Genomic DNA, 16996 nt, shown 5'->3' on the forward strand with positions numbered 1-16996 from the left:
ACTACCACACAATTGCACTCGTCTCACACACTAGTAAAGTAATGCTCAAAATTCTCCAAGCCAGGCTTTAGCAATATGTGAACCGTGAACTCCTTGATGTTCAAGCTGGTTTTAGAAAAGGCAGAGGAACCAGAGATCAAATTGCCAACATCCGCTGGATCATGGAAAAAGCAAGAGAGTTCCAGAAAAACATCTATTTCTGCTTTCTTGACTATGCCAAAGCCTTTGACTGTGTGGAACACAATAAACTGTGGAAAATTCTGAAAGAGATGGGAATACCAGACCACCTGACTTGCCTCTTGAGAAACCTATAAAGCAGGTCAGGAAGCAACAGTTAGAACTGGACATGGAACAACAGACTGGTTCCAAATAGGAAAAGGACTATGTCAAGGCTGTATATTGTCACCCTGCTTATTTAACTCCTATGCAGGGTACATCATGAGAAATACTGGGCTGGAAGAAGCACAAGCTGGAATCAAGATTGCCGGGAGAAATACCATTAACCTCAGATATGCAGATGACACCACCCTTATGGCAGAAAGTGAAGAGGAACTAAAAAGCCTCTTGATGAAAGTGAAAGAGGAGAGTGAAAAAGTTGGCTTAAAGCTCAACATTCAGAAAACGAAGATCATGGCATCAGGTCCCATCACTTCATGGGAAATAGATGGGGAAACAGTGGAAACAGTGTCAGACTTTATTTTGGGGGGTTCCAAAATCACTGCAGGTTGTGATTGCAGCCATGAAATTAAAAGACACTTACTTCTTGGAAGGAATGTTATGACCAACCTAGATAGCATATTGAGAAGCAGAGACATTACTTTGCCAACAACGGTCCATCTAGTCAAGGCTATGGTTTTTCCACTAGTCATGTATGGATGTGAGAGTTGGACTGTGAAGAAAGTTGAAAGCCGTAGAATTGATGCTTTTGAACTGTGGTGTTGGAGAAGACTCTTGAGAGTCCCTTGGATGACTAGGAAATCCAACCAGTCCATTCTAAAGGAGATCAGTCCTGGGATTTCTTTGGAAGGAATGACGCTAAAGTTGAAACTCCAGTACTTTGGCCACCTCATGCGAAGAGCTGACTCATTGGGAAAGACCCTGATGCCCGGAGGGATTGGGGGCAGGAGGAAAAGGGGACGACAGAGGATGAGATGGCTGGATGGCATCACCGACTCGATGGACGTGAGTCTGAGTGAACTCTGGGAGTTGTTGACAGACAGGGAGGCCTGGCATGCTGCAATTCATGGGGTCACAAAGAGTTGAACACGACTGAGCGACTGTACTGAACTGTACTGAAGGGAAGGGAAGAGATGTCTGTCTTGTTAATAGGAAAAGAAGATCAAAGCATGTTTAGCGGATAAGAATTAACAGAGTTTTATTATTTTTATTATGTTTCTCCTCTATTGCTATTTCTAACAGCTTTCCACTATTTTGGGGGTTCCCTTGTGGCTCAGCTGGTAAAGGATCTGCCTGCAATGCAGAAGACTTGGGTTCGATCGCTGGGTTGGGAAGAGCCCCTGGAGAAGGGAAAGACTACCCGTTCCAGTATTCTGGCCTGGAGAATGCCATGGACTGTACAGGCCATGGGGTCGCAAAGATTCGGACACGACTGAGCGACTTTCACTCACTCACACACTCTACTATCATCACCACTTCCATTTTCTTTCTATTGTAATCAACATGGAAATTTGGTACTAGTGATGGAGAGGCAGTAGGATTGGAGATGTGAGAAGAGTAAGGAAGATCTGTGAAAATGGGTGTGTGAACAGGATACGGGAGTCAGAGAATTCCTAGACAGTGTTATAAGAGCCCAGTGGAGACCAGAAACCATGAATTCATAGTGGTGCTGGTTTTCTCCAGGTATTCTCAGCAGCACAGGTACACAAATGGATAATATGAACCACTGGATTGATTGAGGACTGGGATTTTTGCCAGACTGCTGCTGGAGAAGGACAATTGAGCCAGCAAGTTCAAAATTAGTCAGAAGTACTCGATATTTGTAAACCACAGAGAATTTTATTCAATAAAATGGAGGCAGAAGTGTGGAAGGGGTATGTTTCTCATAAGAAAAAGCAAGCTCAGCAGGAGACAAAACTGCCTCTCCAGGTTTGCCAGTGGGTGGGAGAGGGAAGAGGATGAAGCCCACCCAAGGAGAGAACAGAGGGAGAGTTCTTGTGGGGAGGGAGGAAAGGCACAGAGAGAGAGACAGGGAGGGAGAGGGAGGGATGGAGGAGTGTAAGGAAGATGAAAGGGACAGACAGACAGACTAGAGACTAAGAGGGCATTTGGGTTTGTTTGTGATAGCTTTCCATTCTTGGTTCCCTGGCTATGTTTCAAACCTATAGGTTCAACAGATTTCCCCTGTATTCTTACAGTGAACTTTTACTTTCTGATTGCAGTTTCTATCTCAAACTAGTCTTACCTAAGACAAGAAAATGTAATACAGACTCCTGTACTCATGGAGTGTTTTGTCTTGTTTTGTGGGTGGGGATGGGGAATGTAGGGCCAAGGTTTTCAGTTTTTCAAGCCCTAAAGGGCCCTGCTGTTGAAGCCATCTAACAGTCATATTGCATAAGGCTCAGAGAGTTGGGGCAGATGACTTTGGAGCCTCTGGGGCTTGTAGTCATAATGAGGTTTACCCAGGGTCCCTGCTTCCTTGCCTCACTGATCCTATTTAAAAGCAGCCAGGACTTCATGCCTGGAGTTGCTGGAGATGAAGGGTAGCTTTTTTGATCGGCTGAGGTTCTGGTCCTAGGAAAAGGAGAATGTGACTCCTCTGATCTTGGATATATCCAAGACCTTTCCCCAAAGATTTCCCATTGCACAGTGAATGAGGTCACTCCTGAGGTAGGCTGACATTGCTCCTGTCATCTGTCTCGTTCCAGGTGGTACAATTTTGAGATCATGGCATTACTAACCCTCCTGTATTTTTTCCCAAAGCCATCAGATATAGGTTTACCAAAACATCTACCTTCTGTTTCCTACTTCCTACTGACAATACTGAATATTAGCCACGTAGGGGCTCTGAGGCTGCCTGTGTGGGGATTTACTTGATTGACTGATCTTTCTGTAGGCATTTGGTTTTAGTTTCTCACAGTAGTAATAAAACCCTTCACCTCAGATTGGGACTTGAACCCAGCCAAAACCCTACTTGGGGCTTGAAACCACAATCTTTTTATCACTTACCTGTCCTCTAGATTTATTGAGGCTCAGGTTCTTTGTGTCTCAGTGCAGAAGGAATTCAGTGAGGGGCAAAGTGATAGGCAAGAAACAGAGTTATTAATATAAATCTTGTAAGAGATGCAAGCAGGTAGGCGAGGGAGCTCTGCCCCAAGGATTAATGAAAGTGAAAGTCACTTAGTCGTGTCCGACTCTTGAGACCACATGGACTGTAGCCCTCCAGGCTCCTCCGTCCATGGGATTCTCCACACAAGAATACTGGAGAGGGTTGCCATTTCCTTCTCCAGGGGATCTTCCCAATCCAGGAATCGAATCCAAGTCTCCTGCATTGCAGGCAGATTCTTTACCGATTGAGCTATGAGGGAAGCCCACCCGAAGGATTAAGTGGGCTACAGTTTTATAGTCAAAGGGGAGGGGAAGAGACCACCTTCTTCAAGTAGACATAGTCTTGAGTCTTATACATCACTAACTTCTTCATATCAGGCAGGAGAGTGTCTGACCCTATGAGGTCAAACTCAGATTATCATATTAGAAGAATGGTCCGTCTGGTCAAGGCTATGGTTTTTCCAGTGGTCATGTATGGATGTGAGAGTTGGACTATAAAGACAGCTGAGCACTGAAGAATTGATGTTTTTGAACTGTGGTGTTGGAGAAGACTCTTGAGAGTCCCTTGGACTGCAAGGAGATCCAACCAGTCCATCTGAAAGGAGATCAGTCCTGGGTGTTCATTGGAAAGACTGATGCTGAAGCTGAAACTCCAATACTTTGGCCACCTGCTGTGAAGAGCTGACTCATTTGAAAAGACCCTGTTGCTGGGAAAGAGTGAAGGCAGAAGGGGACAAAAGAGGATGAGATGGTTGGATGGCATCACCGACTCAATGGACATGGGTTTGGGTAGACTCCAGCAGTTGGTGACGGACAGGGAGGCCTGGCATGCTGTGGTTCATGGAGTTGCAAAAAGTTGGACAAAACTGAGCGACTGAACTGAACTGAACTGAGAAGAGTGGTAACATTTTTCTTTCACCTAACGGCCTGGGGCATATCTCATGCTTTTATTTATGGCTTTAGAGTTAAGCAAGTCTGCTTAATTCCACCTTCCAAAAGCTTGAGTGATCATTAACTTACAGTGGTCTCCCAAAGTTTCCTAGGTTTCCCTCCTTATCTGTAGTTCCCTACTGGGACTTCTACAACTACCCGTATAACTATCCTATTCTATCCCTATCAGTAGCACACAAGCAACTCTCATTCTCTTCTCTGTTCTTTCAACTTAAGCTGCTCTCAAGGCAGGTTCTCTAATGAATTGTTGCTGTGCAGCAATGATTGTAGTGTTATTAATTTAATTTTCATGAAGTGATAAGTCACAATTTATTTAACTTTTCCCCACTTGTAGGACATTTAGATTGCTTTCAATATTTGGTTTTATAATTAGTTACTGTAAAGCATATCTTTATGCCTAAAGGTTTTTCTGTATTTAGGAAAATATGAGATTCCTCCCTAATTTTCCAGTTTTCAATACCACTAGAAGGCGATGGCATCCCACTCCAGTACTCTTGCCTGGAAAATCGCATGGACGGAGGAGCCTGGTAGGCTGCAGTCCATGGGGTCGCTAAGAGTGGGACACAACTGAGTGACTTCACTTTCACTTTTCACTTTCATGTATTGGAGAAGGAAATGGCAACCCACTCCAGTGTTCTTGCCTGGAGAATCCCAGGGACGGGGGAGCCTGGTGGGCTGCCGTCTATAGGGTCGCACAGAGTCGGACACGACAGAAGTGACTTAGCAGCAGCAGCAGCATATTAATATGCTTTACACATTTATGCTTACTTCTTAGCCTGAGTGTAGAATAATGACATTAACCTCTACCCACCCCACCTTTTTCACCCCTCTGCTTAGTTTTCTTTGAACTTCTAGCTAGGTTTGAAGAATTTCCTTCCACTTCCTTCCTCTGTAAAGTGCCTGTGAATTCCATTTTTCACACTTTGATTGTCATTTCCTCTCCATGTAGACCTCCCTCCTAGAGAGAAGTCTGGCCTCAGACTTGGATCTGTACTGATTTCTTTCTAGACCTATCACATAGCAGTCATCCTTGGACAATACAGAGTCCTGAACCTGATGACCTACGCTTCCTTGGTTTACTCTTTTATTTTGCTGGAGTGAATCCCCCAATAGCATCTGGAGCAAGGGTAAAAAGAAGATAAACATTTTGATACTATGCATCTCTAAATATATCTAAGTTTAAAATTTGTTTTCTAATTCTGAATTTTGATGACAATTATCCATTGTCTTCTAGCATCCATTGTTGCTGAGAAATTAAATACTATTTAATTTCCATTTTTTTGGTATGTGATCTTTCTTTGAAAGCTTCTAGAATCATATCTCTTGTTGCATTCTGAAATTTCAAGTTCATATGTATTTGAATTGCTATTTTTTAAATTTATTATAATGGGCACTCAAAGTGGTCTTTAAAAAATGAGATATAATTGACACATAACATTATATTAGTTATATTAAGTGTACAACATAAGGATTCCATATCTGTATATTCAATATACTCTTAAACTGGACACTTGGGCTTTATTTCTGGGAAATGTTCTTGTGCTATTTTCTTGATAACATTGTTCTGTTCTCTCTTTTTGGAACTCTTAGTTAAATGTTGAACTTCCTGGCTTAACCTTTTAATTTTCTTATATTTTTTACTTCACCCTCATTTTTAATTTGCAAAAGCACCTTTTGTTTTCTAATGTTTCTTCCTTCTCCCTGTCATTTCCTTCCCTCTCTCCCTTTCCTTCCTTCCTTCCTGAGAGAATTTCAGTCTTATTTCAGGAATACAAAATCTTATCTCCTTGAGAATGTTAATTTACTTTTTGAAATGTTTGGCTACCTCTGCATTATCTGCTCCCCTGAGTTCTTCTTTGCCTGCTCTGGGTTTATTTGTTTTGGTCTCTGTCTGTACTGTTGGAAACTTTCCTCAAAGATCTGGTGATCCTTGGATGTTTGTTCAGATTTTCAAATGAATGGCTGCAAACTTGATTGGAAGCTCTGTGTGAGTGGGTAGGTCTTGTCAGCTTGTGGGCTTATATTTAGATTAAAGAGGTAGCCAGCGAGCTTGTGGGTGTGGGTGTGGTCCCCCAAATGTCAGTGTGTGTAGGTACTTTCTCTGTAGCAATTTAGTTTATCTAGAAAAAGTGCCTCTAATCCGCCGGGAAGGATAAGCCTGGCTGTTGGCAGCTGTAGCACTGAGTGAGGTAAGAGGACTGGGGAATCTCAGTTCAGAATGCAGACTTTCATTTTCATTAAATCCTCACCTCTGCCCTCTTCCCGCCTGTTGCTCCCCAGAAAGCCTCCTCCCACCCAGAAAGTACTGCGGGCGTGGGGGAGGGGTGGTCCTAACTGACGGAGTGAGGTTTGTAGCGCTACTTTTTCAGTCTTTTCGGACACCACTCACTGCTTTCAATGCCCTATTCCTACCACTACCTTCCAGGGTACTACAGGTTTCAATCTTTCCCGAGGTAGTCTTGCTTCTTGAGAGTAGTCTTCAAAATTCTGCTGACCATTCCACCTGCTTTTTGTCTTTCTATGGTGGGGTTTGGGGATACAAATATTTCCTAGTTTTATTGAAGATGAGGTTTATATTTCTGGTTTTTCTTTTTTGGCCCCAGTGCGTGGCTTGCGGGAACTTAGTGCCCCCATCAAAGACTGACACTGGGGCCTCTGCAGTGAAAGCACAGAGTCCCAGGCACTGGACCGCCAGGGGATTCTCTGTAGGAGACTTTCAAAAGAAGGGGTTAGAAAGGTCAATGATCAGCTATCTTAATCCTGAGAATTGTGGAGGTGACTTCCAAGAAGTTGCTTTGATCATGACTATCCAGATTTTCTTGAGAAACAAAAACAAAACAGAAAAACCAAAAAGAAATAGTTTTCAAAAAGCAGCTCTGTCTTCAGGTAATCTTTGTTGAGTGGTAGTGCCTAGCAGTGATATGCCTATCTATACTGGTGCCTGAAACAAGAGTAAATCAGTAATATTGATCCTATCTTTAACAATGTGGTATTTTGTTGTTTTTTTTTTAATGGGAGTTTTTGCACCAGGTTTTATTTTTTAAGTATTATATTAAATAGTATTCATCTTGATTACTGAGTTTTCTGGGCACCACTTACATTTTACCCCCTAGAGGAGTGACTTACTTGCTCCACCTTAAATCCTGACCCCAGAGAAATATCACATTCTTCCTCAGGTACCCTTGCCCCCATGTGTGTGTGCGCTCAGTCCCTCAGTTGTGTCTGACTCTTTGCAACCCCATGGAGGACCACAGCCCAGCAGGCTCCTCTGTCTATGGAATTTTTCCAGGCAAGAATACTGGAATGGGTCACCGTTTCCTACTCTAGGGGATCTTCCAGACCAGGGATCGAACCCATGCCTCTTTCATCTCTTGCCTTGGCAGGTGGATTCTTTACCATTAGAGCCACCTGGGAAGCCCCACCCTCACCCCCATAAGCCACTACAATAAGCATACAACCCAAGTAAAAGTAGCCTATTCTTGTGCCATCTTTCAGCTTTAGGACAGATTCCACAGTAACACTTCCAATCGCTTTGCCTTTGTAAGAACGTGTTCTCCTTGTAGATATTCCTGAGTCTGTTCATAGCAAGTGTTGGTCTCTTTCTAGGAAATACAGGACTGGGTCAGACTTTCTCCCAGTACATTTGAGATGGCTGAGCTCTACTGACACATGCTGCAAAAAGGACAGGTGTGGCACTGCCACAATAGTGAATTCCACAGCTGTTCTGACTGAGACGATGTGACGTCAACAGGGTCAGAAGCACTTCCTCTAACCTCTTATGTTGATTTCTCTCCTAAAACCTTGAGATAAAGTAAAAGAAGTAAAAATTCTTTGAGTAGTTCTACACCTTTTACACACAGAAAAGGATCCTTCTTTGCTAATTGTAGGATTTTGGTTGGCTAAGTGGGGGATGGAGGATAAAGGTGTTTGGGCTGCTATTGGGAACTAAGATACAGTGAGAGTCACTTTTCTTTATTCTTTTGAGTTCTTGTTTTGACTAACTTTGGTGATGGAGGGGAGTCGTTTAGACCACTGTACATTGTCACAGTGAAGATTGGTCAGGTTGAAGGCATTCTTGCCCTTGTGCATGTACAGGAAATCTTAACTATTTGGGGATGCTCTGTGTATAAGCGATAGAGGCACTATGGCTACATAAAGACACAGTGGATATTTTACTTTATTTGCCATATCATACCGTTGAGGAAGATCTAGAGAAGTGCTACTCAAAGTCTCAGAGTGTGCACTGTGGACTGGAGTGAATTCTTGAGCTAGTATTACCTGTATGTGTCCAGATAATCATGGAAATTGAGGACAAGCATTTAGAAACTTTTATGGCAATTTGACAGCATAATTTGTTTCATTTATTTATAAAAATATCAGCTTGCATTTTTGATGTCTTCGTTCTTTTTAAATTCACCTTCTAGTAATTTTTTATTTTATTTTATGAAAGTTTTGGATTGGAAAGAAAAAACTTGGCTTTCATCACAAGTAGTTTGAAAAATCTGAATCTGGAGAGCATTTTGTGTGTGTGTGTGTGGTTTTTCTTTTTTCTGTCATGCTGAGTGGCTTGCAGGATCTTAGTTCCCCAACTAGGGACTTAACCTGGGCCACGTCAGTAAAAGCGTGGAGTCCTAACCACTGGTCTGCTAGGGAATCTCTGGAGAACGTTCTTGGGATTTAAGAGTCAGTTTTCATGACATTGGACTTGGGAATGAGTGGTCTCTTGGATATGACATCAAAAACACAAGCAATAAAGGCAAAATAAACAATGGGACTGGGTGATGGTGGTTTAGTTTCTAAGTCGTGTCCAATTTTGTGACCCCATGTACTGCAGCTTGCCAGGCTCCCCTTCCATGGGGTTTCTCAGGCAAAAACACTGGCGTGGGTTGCCATTTCCTTCTCCAAAACAAATGGGACTACTTCAGACTAAAACTTTTATGCCTCAAAGGACACAGTCAATGGAGTAAAAAGACAACTTTCTAAATGAAAGATAATATTGGTAAATCACATATCTGACAAGGGGTTAATATTCAGACTCCATAAAGAACTCCTACAATTCAACAATAAAGAATCTAACTTGATTAAAAAATGGGCAAAGGGGACTTCCCTGGTAGTCCAGTGGCTAAGACTCTGCACTCCCAATGCAGGAGGCCCGGGTTTGATTCCTGGTTAGGGACCTAGATCCCACATGCTGAAATGAAGATTAAAGATCCTGGGTGCCCAAACTAAGACCTGGCACAGCCAAATAAATAAAATTAGCTATTTATTTAAAAATGGGTGAAGGATTTGAACAGACCTTTCTCCAAAGGTGATATAAAATAAGCAACACACACATGAAAAGAGTCTCAACATCTCTAATCCAGGGAAATACAAATCAAAACAAGACTAAGATATCACTTCACACCCATTAGGATGGCCATTATTAACAAAACAGAAAATAGGAATTCTCTGGCAGTTCAGTGGTTAGGACTCTGCTTCCACCGCGGGGAGCATGGGATTCCTACCTGGTTAGGCAGCTAGGATTCTACAGGCTGAGGAATGTGGCACCCAAAAAAGCAAAAGAGGAAACAAACTCCCCAGAAAGTAACAAGCGTTAGGGAAGATGTGGAGAAATTTGAACACTGTGCTATTGGTGGGAATATAAAGTGGTACAACTGTCGTGGAAAATAATGGTAGTTTCTCAAAAAATTAAAAATAGAACTACTGTATAATCCAGCAACCGACTTCTGGGTATATATCCAAAAGAATTGAAAACAGGATCTCATAGAGATATTTACATACCTATGTTCACTGCACCATTATTTACAATAGTCAAGAGGTGGAAGCAAACTAAATGTTCATCGACAGATGGACACATAAACAAAATGTGGTGGGTGTGTTGCAGGAAAGAAAGTGGGGCACAAGAGGATGGTCAGGTCCCTGGGACCTCTGTCAAGTGTGGGTTCTTGGCTTTGAGAATAGAAAATAATTCAAGATTGAACCACAGTAAAGTGAAAGAAAGTCTATTCAGGGAGATATACACACTCCATAGATGGAGTGTGGCCATCTCAGAAAGCACCAGGGTATGGGTCATCAGTTTTTATAGAGGTGGGGAGGAGTATTCTAGCTATGTTAGGGAAGGGGTGGGGATTTCCAAGAATTGGGCCACCACCTACTATTTGACCTTTTATGGTGGCCTTGGAACTGTCATGACACCTGTGGGTGTGTCATTTAGTATCCTGATGTGTTACAATGAATGTATACTGAGGCTCAAGGTCTAGTGGAAGTCGACTCACCTGCCATCTTGGACTTAGTTGGTTCTAACCAGTTTATGTCATGTCCTCCGGTTCTGTCATTCTTTTAAAGGTTGTGCCTTGCTCTCTGCTGTCTCATATGCACAATAAAATATTTAGCCTTAAAAAGGAAAGAAATCCTGTCACACGCTACAACATGGGTGAAACCTGAGGAATTTGCTAGTTGAAATGTGCTAGTGGCAAAAAGAGAAATATTGTATGGTTCTACTTGAATGGGGAGAAGGCAATGGCACCCCGCTCCAGTACTCTTGCCTGCACAATCTCATGGACTGAGGAGTCTGGTGGGCTGCAGTCCATGGGGTCGCTGAGAGTCGGACACGACTGAGCAACTTCACTTTCACTTTTCACTTTTACGCATTGGAGAAGGACATGGCAACCCACTCCAGTGTTCTTGCCTGGAGAATCCCAGGGACAGGGGAGCCTAGTGGGCTGCCATCTATGGGGTCACACAGAGTTGGTCACGACTGAAGCAACCTAGCAACAGCAGCAGCAGCAGCAGCAGCCACTTGAATGAGGTATCCAAAGTAGTCAAATTCATAGAAACAGAAGGTAGAATGGTGGTTATTAGAGGCTGAGGAGAGGAAAAGGGGAGTTGTTTAATGGGAATAGAGTTTCAGAATTGCAAGATGAAAAAGTTCTGGAGATCTGTGTAACAACAATGTGAATAAACTTACTACTGAACTGCACTCTTAAAAATGGATAAGATGGCAGGGAATTTCCTGGTGGTCCAGTAGTTAGGACTCTGTGCTTCCTTTGCAGTGGGGAAGAGTTTGATCCCTGGTCAGGAAACTAGGATCTTGCATGCCGCATGGCTGAAAAAAAAAAAGAAAGCAGGGTGAGATGTTGAATACCACGACTGAAAAAAGAAGAAGAGAGAATCTAAGGGAAGAGTTGGCTCATGTCTTATCTCTTCTATATTAGTTGTATTGCTGCATAAAAAATTATCACAAACTTGTAGTTTAAAACAACACACATGGGTTAGGAGTCTTGTCTGAGTTTGCTGGGTCCTCTGGTCAAGGCCTTGATGCTTGACCAGAATTGATGCTTTTGAACTGTGGTATTGGAGAAGACTCTTGAGAGTCCCTTGGACTGCAAGGAGATCCAACCAGTCCATCCTAAAGGAAATCAGTCCTGAATATTCATTGGAAGGACTGATGCTGAAGCTAAAACTTCAGTACTTTGGCCACCTGATGTGAAGAGCTGAACTCATTTGAAAAGACCCTGATGCTGGGAAAGATGGAAGGTGAGAGGAGAAGGGGACAACAGAGAATGAGATGGTTGGATGGCATTACCGACTCGATGGACATGAATTTGAGTAAGCTCCAGGAGTTGGCAATGGACAGGGAAGCCTGGTGTGCTGCAGTCCATGGGATTGCAAAGAGTTGGACAGGACTGAGCCACTGAACTGAACTGGTCAAGGCCTTAGCAGGCTGAAATCAAGGTGTTGTGCACTGCCAAAGTAGCAGACCCAGGAGACACAGGTTTGATCCCTGGGTTGGGGAGATACCATGGAAGAGGGTATGGCAGCCCACTCTAGTATTCTTGCCTGGAGAATCCCATGGACAGAGGAGCCTGGAGGGCCACAGTCCATAAGGTCACAAAGAGTCACACACACACATCAAATATAATCTTTTTGTTGGTTTAACCAAAAGGCCACAGATTAGTAATCTAATCACAGGAATAATACTCTGTCATATTCACTGGGTCCACACTCAAGGGGAGGGGATTATATACAAGGCATACACATCAGAGGGCAGGAATCTTTGCAGTCATCTCCCCTTTGCTGAAAGTCAGAAACTATCTTTCAGGATTTGTGGTGTAAGATAAACTTAAGTGGGGAAAAAAAATTATGTGGTGATTTTTTTTTTGTAGCAAAGAACTCTTTTTTTTTTTACTTTTGGTGGGGAGTATAGTTGATTTACAATATTATATAAATTTCACAATTCTTAAAGAATATACTCATAGTTATGATAAAATATTGACTGTATTCCCTGTGCTATAGCAGATAATTTCTCACATATAAAAAATTTATGTTTTTTTCTCAACTCAAAACAATAACATATATTTATATTCTTCTAAGACTATATCTTTTGCTCCCAGAAGTCATAAATTTAGATATATTAGGTTTGGTTTAAAGTACCAACTATACAAGGAAAATCCACCTCCAATGTTCCTTATAGTTGCAATGTGCCCTGGAAATGATACAATTTCAATATGATAGAAATAATAGTAAAGTTTAAGTATGTGACTAGGAACTCCTAAAACTATTTCTTTATTGGAAATTTTAAAGAAGTAAAAATTTAATGCTACAAAAGGCAGTATTGTAAAACAAAATGTATGACTTTCATAGCATATATGTTTTGTCACATTTATATAAGAGAAACCTATAATATAACAATAATAGTAATAGCCAGGTAACAAAATAATAGGTTGGAAAGAGTATTGGCTTTTTAATAAAAAGACATATCTTGAGATATCATTCACATTACCATAAAATTCACCCATTCCAAGTATACAATGGTTTTAGTATAATCACAGAATTGTTCAACCATCACCATAATCTAAGTTCGGAACATTTTTGTATTCTGGAAAAGAAATTCCTTATGCAGTAGCAGTCACTCCCTATTCCACCCTAACCTAGAAAAAGTCCTATCAACCGCTAATCTATATTTTATCTCTTATTTTAAACTTTACTTATAAATTAAATCATAACATGTGGCCTTTTATGCCTGGCTTCTTTCATTTAGCATAATGTTTTCAAGGTTCATCTATGTTGGAGCACAAATTAATATTTCCTTTCTTTTTATGGGCGAATTTTGTGATTCCATTGTATGGCTGTACCACATTTTATCTATCCATTCTTCAATTCTGGATGTTGGGTTGTTTCCACTTTTTGTCTGTTATGAATAATGTTGCTACCAATGTTCATGCACATGTTTTTGAGAGGATGGATTGTTTTCATTTCTCTAGGGTGCATTCCTGGGAGTAGAACAGCTGGACCATGTGGTAACTCTGATAACTTTTTGAGGACCTGCTTGCCTGCTTTCCAAAGCAGCTGTCTATTGCACATTCTCAATGGGAATGCATGCTGGTTTCGATTTCCCTGAATCCTTGTCAACACTTATTATTGTCCATCTTTTTTATTATAGGCATTTCAGTGGGTGTGAAGATTATTGATTTTAAAGTTAATTGGAATAGTATATTCAAAATGCAGATATAACCACTCTCTTTCAATGGTCCTAATTTTTTTCAGAATTCCCAAAGCATAATATAACATAGGAAGTCTTCCATGTTACTAGCCCTACCTCCCATCTCTAGCCTCACATTCTGCCACTTCCCTTCATTGCATTTTATACTCTGGTGATACTGAATTGCATGGAGTTTTCTACATGCACTTTGCTACCTCTAACCTCTGAAACTGTTTCTGCTTTTCTCTCTGCGTAGATTTCTGACCTCCGCCCCCTACCTTTTTTGCCTAATTTTTATTCATGCTTTAAGACTCTACCCAGGGCCTTCCCTGCTGGTCCGGTGGTTAAGAATCCTCCTTGTAATGCAAGGGATATTGGTTCCATCCCTGGTCTGGAAAGATCTCACATGCTGCAGAGCAACTAAGCCCATGTGCCACAACTACTGAGCTCACATGCAGCACCAAAAGCCTTGAGCCTAGAGCCCATGCTTTGCAAGAAGAGAAGTCACAGCTATGAGCAGCCAGCATACCACAACAAAGAGTAGTCCCCACTTGCCACAACTAGAGAAAGCCTGAGTGCAGCAATGTCGACCCAGCACAGCCAATAAATAAATAAATCTTAAAAAAAAAAAAGATTCTACTGAGATATTCTTTGCTCATGAAGCTCTTTTCTAAATTCCCAAGTGTTATTATCATTTTTTTTTCTACTAGGTATTAGTTTATAAATACAACAACACTATGAGGCAGGAGCTATACCCTAATTTTATGCATAAGGAAGCTGTCCTTTAGAGAGAGAGAGAGATTAGTAACTTGCCAAAAATTCATACCATAAGGGAGTGGTGTGAATTAAATGCCATTCCTCTGTACTCTCATAGCAGCTTTTGCACACATGGGTTCTTTGTCTCATTACATTATCTCCTTATATATCTTCATCCAATCATTCATTCATTTAACTATTCATTCCACAAATATTTATTTATAGTTTACCATGTATCAGGCATTGTGGCAGATGCTAGTGACATAATATTGACAAGAGAGATCCCATATGGGACTTCATTAAACTTAAGTCTGTCAGGGTGTATAAATGATTTAACTCATGGATGTATCAGAGAAGGCAATGGCAACCTACTCCAGTACTCTTACCTGGAAAATCCCATGGATGGAGGAGCCTGGTAGGCTGCAGTCCATGGGGTCGCAAAGACTTGGACATGACTGGGCGACTTCACTTTCACTTTTCACTTTCATGCATTGGAGAAAGAAACGGCAACCCACTCCAGTGTTCTTGCCTGGAGAATCCCAGGGATGGTGGAGCTGGGTGGGCTGCTGTCTATGGGGTCGCACAGGGTTGGACACGACTGGCATGACTTAGCAGCAGCAGCAGCATGGATGTATGCTATAGTAGCAAATAGCAGAGGGAACGAATCAGTAGTTAAAAAGCCCGTTAAAAATGATTTTGAAAGTGATAAAGCTAAGAATGACTGGATATTAATGAAGTAAACATCTCATGATGTTTGGCTTTGAGGTGACAGGTAGCATGCCATGTTGTATTAGTTATCTCCTAACATGAGATATCTTAACAAGATACAAGTTAAATGTGTCCAGATAGAAGCCAAATTCTGTGAGGAAATTTATGATCTTGAAGGAAAGTATGCTGTTCTCTATCAGCCTCTATCTGATAAACCATTTGAGATCATTTATGAACCTATATAAGAAGAATGTGAATGGAAACCAGATGAGGAAGATAAAATTTTGGAGGGGCTAAAAGTAAAGGCCAAGATTGAAGATGAGAAAAAGGATAAAGAGAAAGAGGACCTCAGGGGAATTCCTGAATTTTGGTTGACTGTTTTTTAAGTGTTGATTTGCTCAGTGGTAGTTTCAGGAAAATGATAAACCTACGCTGAAGCACTTGCAGAGTACTCGAGTGAAGTCCTTAGATACAGGCCAGCCTATGTATTTTGTCTTCAAATTTCACTTTTAACCCAGTGAATATCTCACAAGTGAAGTGTTGACTAAGACACATAATCTGAGGTCAGAACCAGATGACTCGGATCCCTTTTCTTTTGATGGACCAGATATTATGGGTTATTCAAGATGCCACGTAGACTGGAAAAAAGGAAAGAACTGTCATTTTGAAACCCACTAAGAAGCAGAACCCACTCCAGTACTCTTGCCTGGAAAATCCCATGGACAGAGGAGCCTGGTAGGCTGCAGTCCATGGGGTCGCTAAGAGTTGGGCACGACTGAATGACTTCACTTTCACTTTTCACTTTCATGCATTGGAGAAGGAAATGGCAGACCACTCCAGTGTTCTTGCCTGGAGAATCCCATGGACGGGGGAGCCTGGTGGGCTGCTGTCTATGGGGTCGCACAGAGTCGGACACGACTGAAGCGACTTAGCAGCAGCAGCAAGAAGCAGAAACAAGGGACTTGGGTCTGTTTGTACTATGACCAAAACGATGTCTAATATTCTTTCTTGCATTTGTTTGTCCCTCCTGAAGTTCCTGAAAGTGGTGATCTGATGCTGCTGCTGAAGCTATTCTTCCTGCACACTTTAAAAGTCATCATTTTTTACATGAATATATAATCCCACGATCAGTATTATACTTGACTGGAGAAGTTACTGAAGAAGAAGAAGACGATGATTATGATAAAACACTAGAGAAGAAGATGAGGAAAGAGGAGAAGAAGGAGATGAGGAAAATGATTCAGACTATGACTCAAAGAAGGCTCAAAACCCAACAAAGGGCGAGCAGCTGTAACAGGATGTACGTGGCCCCAGGGATAACCTACACTGGTCTACCCTCTGCTTCCTTGGGAAGGAGGAATTTACATAATTTGAAAAGCCTGTTTTAAGGGTTTTTGTTTGTTTGTTTGTTTTTTGGCTTGATTTTTTTTTTGCAGACTAAAATAAAATGATCAAATTTTAAAAAATTATTTCACAGTTTCTGTGGTCAGGAATTTGGAAGTGACTTAATCATGTAGTTGTGGCTCAGCGTCACTCATGAAGTTACATTAAGATATTGGCTGGGGTTGCAGTCATCTGGAGGCTCGCTAAAGTTTAACTGGAGGATCTGCTCCCCAAATGGCTCACTCACATGGCTGTTGGCAGAAGGCCTCAGTTCCCCATTATTATGCATGAGTCTCTCCAAGGGGCTGCTTGAGTATCTTTGAAATATGGCAACTTCCCCCAAAGAGAGCAAGAGGCCACAGTGCCTAATGACCTAGTCTTAGAAGCCATGCAAAGTCACTTCTACCACTTTCTGCTCATTAGAAGTGAGTC

At 41.7% G+C, this 16996-nt stretch overlaps 1 pseudogene; it reads left to right on the forward strand.

Moving 5' to 3' along the window:
- Window positions 15280-16559, forward strand: LOC102175565 (annotated as a pseudogene).

This window comes from Capra hircus, chromosome 6, assembly GCF_001704415.2.
Source record: "Capra hircus breed San Clemente chromosome 6, ASM170441v1, whole genome shotgun sequence".
NCBI lineage: Eukaryota > Metazoa > Chordata > Mammalia > Artiodactyla > Bovidae > Capra > Capra hircus.